Genomic DNA, 10,247 nt, shown 5'->3' on the forward strand with positions numbered 1-10,247 from the left:
CATTAAAACTACATGGATAGTCTAGCAATCCAGTGAGAATGGCAATTATCAATGTTAGCAAGGATGCAGGGGGAAATTTTCACTAATACATTGCTGGTGGTTTTTTTAAATTTTTGCAACTCCTACAGAGAGCTATATGGAGATTCTTCAGAAAATGAGGAATGAAACCATCATTTGAATTAGTTATCTTACACCTCAGTATATACCCAAAGGACTAAAAATCCACACAGTATAGGGACCTGGGGTTGTGGCTCAGTGGTAGAGCATTCACCTAGCATATTCAAGGCGCTGGATTCAATCCTCAGCACCACATAAAAAAATAAAAAAATAAAGTTATTGTGTCCAACTACAATTAAAAAATATTTTTTTAAAAAAAATCCACTGTAATACACTAAGGCAGCCACATCCATGTGTAGAGCGGCTCAATTCATAACATCTAAGCTATGAAACCAACCAAACTGCCCTCCAACAGATAAATGGATAAAGAAATTGTGGTTATATATTCACCATGGAATATTACTCAGTCAAAATAGAAAAAGAAATTATGGGGCAAGGTTTGTGGCTCAGTGGTAGAGCACTTCCCTAGCATGCGTGAGGCACTAGGTTCAATTCTCAGCACTGAATATAAATAATTTTTTAAAAGGTCCATAGACAACTAAAAATACTTTTACCTGATTTATATTTTTTAAATATATGACAGTGGAATGTGTTACAATTCTTATTACACATATAGAGCACAGTTTTCCATAACTCTGTATAAAGTCACCAATTCCTGTCTTCTTACATGTACTTTGGATAATGATGTCCACCACATTCCATCATCCCTGCCCCCTCCCTTCACCTCCCACCCCTCTACCCTATCTAAAGTTCATCTATTCCTCCCATGCTCCCCCTCCCTACCCCACCGTGAGTCAGTTACCTCATATCAGAGAAAGCATTCGGCTTGTATTTTTGGGGTTGCCTGACTACACTTAGCATTATCTTCTCCAACGCCATCCATTTATCTGCAACATTACCTCCCTACAGTGCTGAGCTCTGGCTTTGAACTTGTGATCCTCCTGAGTGAACCTCCCCTGCCACCAAGGTTACGGGTCAAGGCCAGCATGCCCAGCTTCTGTCCAAATTTTCTATCACAGAGCAAGGATCATACCTGAGTCCCGTTATGCCATAAGGAGTCCAGACCCTGGTGCTTCTGTGTGAAACCTCACGTGCACCCAGGAAGCACCTGGGGGACTACAGCTGCAGGCTTCACTCCTGGTTTGGGGATGTAAACTGGCAGCAGAAGACAGGCAGGCTCCCACCAGCCTCATCTCGCATCTCTACCAGGTGACCTTGAGCAGGGGACTCCTCTCCAAGTTCCTTCTGGGGTGGAAGTGTCACTGAGAAGTCATTGATAAGCATTATTGTCCACCTGTCAGGTTTAGCAAAAGGAGCTGGGCAGAGCCGAAGTGCTGGGCGGAGAGGTCCTGGGAGGCCAAACCTTAAGAGCAATGGGTGGCGCGGGGCCCAGCGAATGGGCAGAGCTGGGGGCGGAACCGAGCAGAGTGAGTGGAACCTCACCCCAGTAGGAGGGGCGAGCCGGGCCTAGGGAATCAGGTGGGGCGGAGAGGAGCAAGAGGAGCCCAGCGAATGGGTGGAGCTGGGGGCAGAGCTAGAAGGTCTGAGTGGAGCCCGACTAGTGGGCACAGCTGGGGGTGGAGCCAAGCGGGGCTGAGTGGAGCCCCACCCCTAAGAGCAGAGGGGCCAGGGCCAGCAGAAACACGTGGGAGGCAAGGCCTGCCCCGGGGTCCCCAGGAACAAGGAGCCTCCAAGGGAGCTGAGGGCGAGGCGGGCTCATGCGCACGTGGTGAAGGAACAGGACAGGCGCGCACATGGTGAAGGAACAGGACAGGCGCGTGTGTCTAGAAATCCCCTCAGAGGTCGCCTTCGACCCAGCGGGGAGCGGGCCCTGGGGCTCCCGGCCTGAGATGTGACCCCAGAGTCCGCTGAGCTGGCGCAGTTCCCCCCTCACAGCGGAGGCCGCGAAGCGAGGCTGAGGACCTGCTGCGCAGCCTTCTTCGTCCCTCCTCAGGGACGTGGGGGACTCTCCGTGTGTCCAGGTGGGTTGGGGTCCGGGGGTCTCTGGGAGGGTCCTGGGATGTCGCCTTGGAGACTTTGTTTCTGGGCGAGAAACTGGTCCTAGCCTGGCCCCCGCGGTCCCCCGCACTGACCTGGGTAGTGCATCCTGGCCCTGGGCAGGGGGAGAAGCGCGGACGGGAGCGGAATCGACCCGCCAGGGCGACTTTGGGGACTCGCTGCAGCTCTGAGCAGGACACGCCTTTCAGGCTGGACAGAGGCCAGCGCAGCCCTGGGGTCTCTAAGGGACGGTATAGGGTGGAGGGGTGCAGGGGTGACGGCGACGTGGTGGAGATGGACAGGTGGACAGTTTTGTCCTCTATAAAACAGTAAACACTCCGTGTCGCAGGCTCCGCCCTGGACAGTGAAGACACAGGTGAAGACCCCTGGCCTGGAGTCCCCGTGTCTCCTGGGAGTCCCCTCCTGTTTCTGGTCTAGACCTAGAGTTCAGGCGCTGAGCAGGAGTCGGACACTAGGTGGCACCAGAGCTGTGCAGGCGCCAAACAGGCGTGGGCTCCTTTAGGTCCCTGATGTCCTGACACCCTCCATGGGGACATTTCCACTGCTGAGTTGTCACACTGTCACCTCTCACGGTGTCACTCAGCTGCCCCGAGACCCTCCTACCTGAGATAAAGGCCTCCTTCAGGAGATGGCCTTTGCCGCCTTCTGTAGTTGCGTCCCCATGAGTCCCCCCAAAATTCCAAGGACATCTGTCAACCTATCCCACCTTGTGCTCCCAGGGCTTAGTGTCATTTCCCCCGTTAGACGTGCTGAGCTGAGCATTGGACACCAGGTGGCGCCAGAGCTACGCGTAAACTCTCCCTGAAGCCACAGCCTTGGGCTCTGTGCTCATGAGCCTGGTTCCTGGAAAGCCTTCAGGATTCCTCTTAAGAGCAGCAACTAGTTTTAGTGTAACCAAGTGAAGTTGATGGATGGAATAAATTTTCCCGCCAGGAAAGAGAGGAATATTACACTCTGCCCAGAGTGTTTTGGTTCCATCTTCTTAGAAAGCAAAATACACAATTAGATCCACAAGTGAGGCGAGGGTCCGAATTCAGCCATGACTTCTCCCTATAAGTGTCATTACTGGGAGGCTTCTGGAATCCCTGCCAATGTTGGGGACATTTTCTTCTCTTTTTGGGGGGTTCTAATTTTCATAAGCCAAGAAATAGAATTCAATCAGAAGCATCCCCACCCGATGAGTTCCATTAGTGTTCTACTGAACTAAACTACATAAAGATGAATTAATGTGCTCTGGTTTCTAGAATAGAGTTTCAATTCAAATGTGTGAGCCTGTGTATTTCTTGCTATCTGAGAAGATATAATAAAATAAAATTGCATCCAAAATCATAATAGTGGATGACACCTTTTTTTTATTTATTTCATTTTGGGAGGTGGAGAGCATTGGGGATTGTTCCCACAAATGCTTAACCACTGACCCACATATCCAGGCATTTGTCTGTATATTATTTTGAGACAGGGTCTTTCTAAGTTGGTAAAACTGGGTTTGAACTTGCAATTCTCCTGCCTCAGCTTTCTGAGCTGCTGGGATTACAGACTTGCAAAGTCCCACCTGGCTTACCTCTTTAAAAAAAATACATTTTAAAGTATACATTTAAAGTATACATTTGTTGCATGTAATGTACATATACATAATAAATCACTTGCTTCTATAAAGCCTTCATTTTGCAAGATGCCTTTAAGAATGTCAAAGGGCAAATACCTATAAATCTTGTTGGGTGTTTTACAAACCTCGGGCCCAAAGGAAATATGTGGGGCCTGAGAGTTTCTTTTAGGAGTGTCTCCTGGAGGGTTTTGACTTTTTTCATGTCTCAGCTTCAGTTTCTTCATTTGTAAAATGTGGCTCTTGATCTCTGCTTCGTGGTGTTGGGAGAATTCAGCCATATGTTGGTAGGAGACAGCTGCCTTAGAAGGTCCCTTAGGTCCTGAACCCATAGAACATGTGCTGTCAATCCCTCATCCCCTCTTAGAGTCTGTGGCAGTGAAATTGAATGGGTCATCTATATGAAGAACATCATGGGGACTTTAATAGAAATTAAAGATCCTTGCATTGGATCTGTAGAGCGCTTTCAGTAGTATGATGTTTTAACAATATGAATTCTGCTTATACAGGAACGTGGGAGGTCTTGCCCTCTTCTGACATCTTCTACAATTTAGGGATGAGGGTCAGAAAAAAAGAAAGACAGTCACATGAACCTGACCTGACTTTGCTCTGCACATATACAAATACACCACAGTAAATCTCCACATCATGTACAAATACAGGACTGGAACCTAATTAGAATAAGACCTATTTCATGGTTGTATAAATATGTCAAAGTAGATGCTATTGTCATGTATAATTTAAAAGAACAAAAAATAAAATAAATATGAGCCGGGCACAGTGACATACTCATGTATCTCAGCAGTTTAAAAGGCTGAGGCAGGAGGATCATGAGTTCAAATCCAGCCTCACTAAGAATGAGGACCTAGGCAACTCAGTGAGACCCTGTGTCTAAATAAAACACAAAATAGAGCTGGGGGTGGGGCTGGGTCAAGTGCTCCTGAGTTCAATCCCTGGTACCCCCCAAAAAAATAATTAATTAATAACAAGTGTGCATAAGCTATAAACATTCAAACCTTTGCATAATTACAGATCCAAAACTAAAAGAAAAAACAGGGTGTAAGAGGTGGAAAAATAATGGACTGAGTTTTTTTTTACAAGCTTGATGAAAGAATATTGACCAAAAAAAAAAAAGAAATGGAAGGAATCCTAGATCAAAATATGGTCAAAATGAATGGAAATCCTCTTGCTGAGACCAGGTTAAGAATTATACAAAATTCCTTGTAAACTTGAAAAAGTTGTAAGTATAGTTTCTGTTTCAGAATATTGACATTACCGATACTTTAGAATAAGTCTCCAGCAGTTCTGGGAGAAAAGAGAATGTTTTTTTTTTAAAGTAAAGAAATGGGGGAAATTCATAGTGGTGCACACCCGTAACCCCAGAAAAAATCTTGACGTCCCAAAAACTTGAATTTAATAGGCATCAAATATTATTTTCCAAGTTTTAGGAACTTGTATTCCTGGATATTTTGTCACCAGGAATGGGAAACCACCACCACCTTTTCTCTTTAAGTATCCTTAAAACCTCACTGTCATGCACCTAAGTGGTTGAGTACTGGACTGATTCTATTAGCTTGTAATTTGTGAAATTAGTTTTGGACAAGAAATGCTTTGTGAGAAAATCCTAGCAAATATTTTTCAGTAATGCAGGGTTACCCTGTGTAAGCTGAGGTTTTGATATAGAACCCAACTTCCTTCTAAGGTCTTTGAAACTTGGAAAAATTACACAAAGTACAGAGTCACTTATATCCATAGTATTTCTATTTGAGTTATGATATGGTCAAAAAAACACAAATGACAATGGCACTTTGCATTTAAACTGCCAGAAAGCAGGAGGTTGTCTTAAAAGCAGATGATGCCCTCCAAAATCAGCTCATCAGAGGCCATGGATAACAATGAAAGCACGTTGCTCTCAGAGACCCTGGACCAGAAAACAATGAGACCATATTTTTAAAAAATTAAATTTGTTTTAATTAGTTACACATGACAGTAGAAAACATTTATGCACTTTGGTATATCCTACATAAATGGGATACAATTTTTTTTTATTTTTTCTGAGTGTACATGTTGCAGAATCGTATTGGCCGTGCAATCACATATATACATACAGTAATAATGTAAGTTTCATTCTACTATCTTTCTACCCCCACATCCCCTCAATATCTTAAAAGTGTAAAAAAAAAATAAACAACTATTTTCCTCCAAATGTTATACATGAAGACTAAATATTTTTCAAGAATAAAGTTGAAAATGACATTTTCCAGATACAGAAACCTGGATGTATTCATCCACAGGGCATACACAAATAGAATATGTCCAGGATCTAGATAAATCAAAACAGAAGTTGTCCAGAATTCAGATAAATGATAAATGATGAGAACCTAGACCTGTGGATCCAAGGGAAGCATCAAATGCATGAGAAATGCCCAGGAGAACCCAAGACACTATGTTTTGTCTGGGTGGCAAAGAATGGCAGCAGATATGTGTCCATCCATCCCTTCTGCTCAGATCCTGTTCTTTATTGGACTTTGCTTACAAAACACAAGTACAATGGTGATGTTTATCAGAATTTCTCGAGGGCCGTGACAGGCATCCAACCAGGCACAGGGAACTTTCTACAGTCATGGTGACCTTTCCTTTCACATCATCATCCTCCTGACTGCTGTGACAGGACCTCACCTCGTGGTGGCTCTGATTGGCATTTCCTTGAGAACTGATGGATGTTGAGCGTCTTTTCTTTGTTCGTTGGCTACATACGTGTTTTTTTTTTATTGTTGGTCTTTCAAAACATTACATCTAATTTGATATATTTCACAGTTTGATTCAAAAAGGTTATGAACTCCCATTTTTACCCCGTATACAGATTGCTGAATCACATCAGTTACATCAATTACATTTCCATTGATTTATATATTGCCATCCTAGTGTCTGATGAATTCTGCTCTCTATCCTATTCTCTACTATCCCCCCTCCCCTCCCCTCCCCTCCCCTCTTCTCTTCTCTCTCAACCCCCTCTACTGTAAAACAGGAAAGAATAATACAAGTGGAAGAAGTGTTTTACATACGTGTTTTTGCTTGGGTGAGATATATATTCATATCTTGTGCTGTTTTAATGAAGTTATTATTTTTTATTAAGTTCTGAGGTTTTAATAAAGGTTAACTTTTTGGGGTGCTGGGGACTGAACCCAGGGCCTTGTGCTTACAAGGCAAACACTCTACCAACTGAGCTATATCCCCAGCCCCAAACGTTTAAAATCAACCTCTTTCCTGATATATGATCTGAAAATGTAATCTTCATCCTTTGTGTTGTCTGTTGACAGCTGATTGTTCACCTTCCTGTATAGAACTATTGTAGTTTCATGTCATCATATTGCTGACTTTGTTGCCTGTACTTTGGGTGTGATATCCCAGAAAATCATTTTCTTTTCCAATGTCATGAAGATTTCCAACTGTTTTCTTTTGGCATAGATTCAGGTCTCACATCTATGCTTTCAAAACATCTCGACTTGATCTGAAAATGTAAGAACACACAAAGCTTCATTATATATATATATATATATATATATATATATATATATATATATATATATATATATATATATATATATATAGCTTCATAATATATTTAAAAATTGAGTGTGGTTCCATCAGCTTTGTTGTTTATCAGGGTTGATCTACCTATTTAGGATCTGGTAGGGTCGCATGTAGATTTTAGCTACCTCGTTTCCTATTTCTATAAAATATTCTCCTGAGATTTGGATAGGGATCACATCTGTACATAACTCTGATGGTATGGACATTTTGATATTGACTCTTTGCATCATGAATATGATGAATGGTTCCTCTAATTTATGTTTGCTTTAATTTATGGCATCATTATACTTTCTGGGTACAAGTGTTTTCTTTCCCTGGCCAAGTTCATGCCTCGGTATTTTGCTCTTTATAATGGTTTATTGTGGGGATTGTTCTCTGAAACAAAGCAGAATTCTTGGGATGTTGCCTTTGTATTGTGCTGAATGCCTTTCAGAATCCTGAAAGGAATTCGGTAGGATCTTTAGTGTTTATACATATATGAACATGTCACTCCTGAGACAAGGGCTCTCCTTCCTTGGAATTTGTATGCTATTGGGTGTCCCTATAGATGATCTGCATGTACTGAGCCACCTGTGTCCCATGGATAAACCCCAGATCTTCACCATGGATGATGCTTTCAATTTGGAGGAGATCAAGATGGTTTGGTGCTAATTGTTCAATGTGTAGCCCTCCATCATGAATTTCTGTGTCTCTGGGCTCCTTTTTGGAGGGGTGGGGTGTCTTGGGTTACTGGTTCACTCTCCTCCATCAATAGTTGCTTTGTTCCACTTTCCAAGCTCAGTGTTCTGAAGTTGTGTGTGTCTAGGGTTCTCTTTTTTCAATCTTGTTGTGAATGGAGATATGTTGCTTCAAGTCTCTGCGACATCCTCCTGATGCACCCCCCAAGTTCTAGTAGGTGGTACTTTGATCCTCGTTTTTCTCAAAGAAATTTCTTATTCCACTTGTGAGTTCTCCATGTGTGACTGGTTAAAAGGTGTTGTTTTATCTCCACATAGTTGGGATGGACAGTTTTAAGTCTTTAATTTATATTCACTCTATGGTGCTTGTTGATACACTTGACGGGATATCAGTGTCCTTAAGATTAAGGAGGCTTGTTTGTGACCTGGTTTGTGTCCTCTTGTGAACGCTGATCTCAGCACATCAGAGTAGTGTTTTCTTCATTTGGTGGGATGTTTTACATGTCTCTTGGATCCTTTTGTCCTGGTTTACAGCTACACCTTGATGTGCAGTCTTAAGATTGTGTTGCAGTCATTGTGATCTCAGCCACCCAATATCAATTGATTGAGGAGTGTAATTGATTCAAACTTAACAACTATTCATGATAACTTAAACAGCCACTTTGTTCTGTCCTGTAATCCTTTGGACCCCTTTCTCCTCTTTTCTATGTTTCTTTTCTGATTTTTAAAATGTTTAGTCTCATATTCTTTGCTTCCTTACTACTTACATTTTTTATAAAGACATTCTATTTGAGAGTATTTTATATTTGGCTAATTTTTCTAATTAAATAGAATATATGACAAGTGCATAATTTTTACAGCACTGCTGTCATGATTGGTAAACTCCCACATGTGACTTACTGTCTAAACCTGGTGTTCTGACTGCATGCACCTCTCACCCAGAAAGCCTCAACATGGGAGCTACCCACTGCAGTGCTTAACATCTTTTGAAGGCTGAGAGACCCAGAGAGGGTTCATCCGCATGGGAAACACCTCTCCTGGGAGAGGCTGAGATCAGAAGCGAGCTCCTCAAAACCAATCTTCACATCCCTGGGACAAATCAGATCAGATGTTTCAAAGCTCATCAAATGACCCTGTGGCACGTTTAGAGTCTTATCCCTTACTTTATATTTTCAGAAAGAATGTTTTCCACAACTGAGTTGATAATTAAAATACTTTTATGAGGATAAAATGTATATAACATAAACATTCTGACCACTTTTAGCTTTCAGTAAAGTGGCCTGGAATCTATTCAAATTTTTGCACAAAAGTCACCACCACCCATGACAGCATTCACTTCCTAACTGAATAGAGGTTCTCCACATACCAAGGGATAGTGCCCCGCTTCCCCCTCTCTTGGTCTCTGGGACGCTCTTGTGTTCCTGTTCTGTCACTCTGGCCACTCCAACTCCCACCATCTTTAAGTACATTTATACAATGTTTGTACTCTTGCGACAAAACCGGCTTCACTGAGTATAGTAACTTTAGAACTCAGCTATGCAGCCCCGTGTGTATTGTTTGTGTGCTGGATCATGTGATATTTTGTGGTAGAATATGTTTACAAATGTAGTTAGGAAAAATACAGATAATGGAGATGATGCAATATTTGAAAACCATTGGAACTGTTGTGTATCTAAAAAGAGTTTGGAATAACCCAGGTTATGACAAGTGACATCCAACTCACAGGCCCCTATTAAGGATCCACTGAGAAATATTACATTGCCATAATATCTCAGAGAGGCACATGGTTTGGCTTTCATTGATGTAATTGTCATCCCTGCATGTCCAAGTGGATGGTTTAACAGAGAGAGTGAGACTTTGCATTGTAATTAAACCAAAGACTCTAAACACTCTGTCATGATAAATCACTCCAAATTCAGCGCAATTTCTTGCCTTAACAAAACTTATTCACCACTGCCTACTGAAATGTTTACAGTCTTCTCCCACATGTATCTGAAAATAACAATTATACGTTTTTCAGTACAAATAAACACCAAAGGGCTGAACGAGGCATAGCTATGGGTCACGAGGATCTGGATACAGTAAAATATTGGATCATCTTTCAGTGTGATTCTTGCATAGGAGACTATGCTGTCCAAGATGGACATGACCACGAAGCAACTCATGAGCAGCAGGATTGTCTGGGTGGCCCTCAGTTCTGGGGATGACACTGGAGACAGGCTGCTGCTGTGGAGATG

General features: G+C 42.5%; 1 non-coding gene across 1 annotated transcript; it reads right to left on the reverse strand.

Moving 5' to 3' along the window:
* Positions 1–6,903: 6,903 nt before the first annotated feature.
* Positions 6,904–6,977, reverse strand: Trnat-ugu (transfer RNA threonine (anticodon UGU)). Its single transcript has one exon. It is a non-coding gene; the product is annotated as a tRNA-Thr (tRNA).
* Between the last annotated feature and the right edge of the window lie 3,270 nt (positions 6,978–10,247).

Source organism: Ictidomys tridecemlineatus, chromosome 16, assembly GCF_052094955.1.
Source record: "Ictidomys tridecemlineatus isolate mIctTri1 chromosome 16, mIctTri1.hap1, whole genome shotgun sequence".
NCBI classification, from domain to species: domain Eukaryota; kingdom Metazoa; phylum Chordata; class Mammalia; order Rodentia; family Sciuridae; genus Ictidomys; species Ictidomys tridecemlineatus.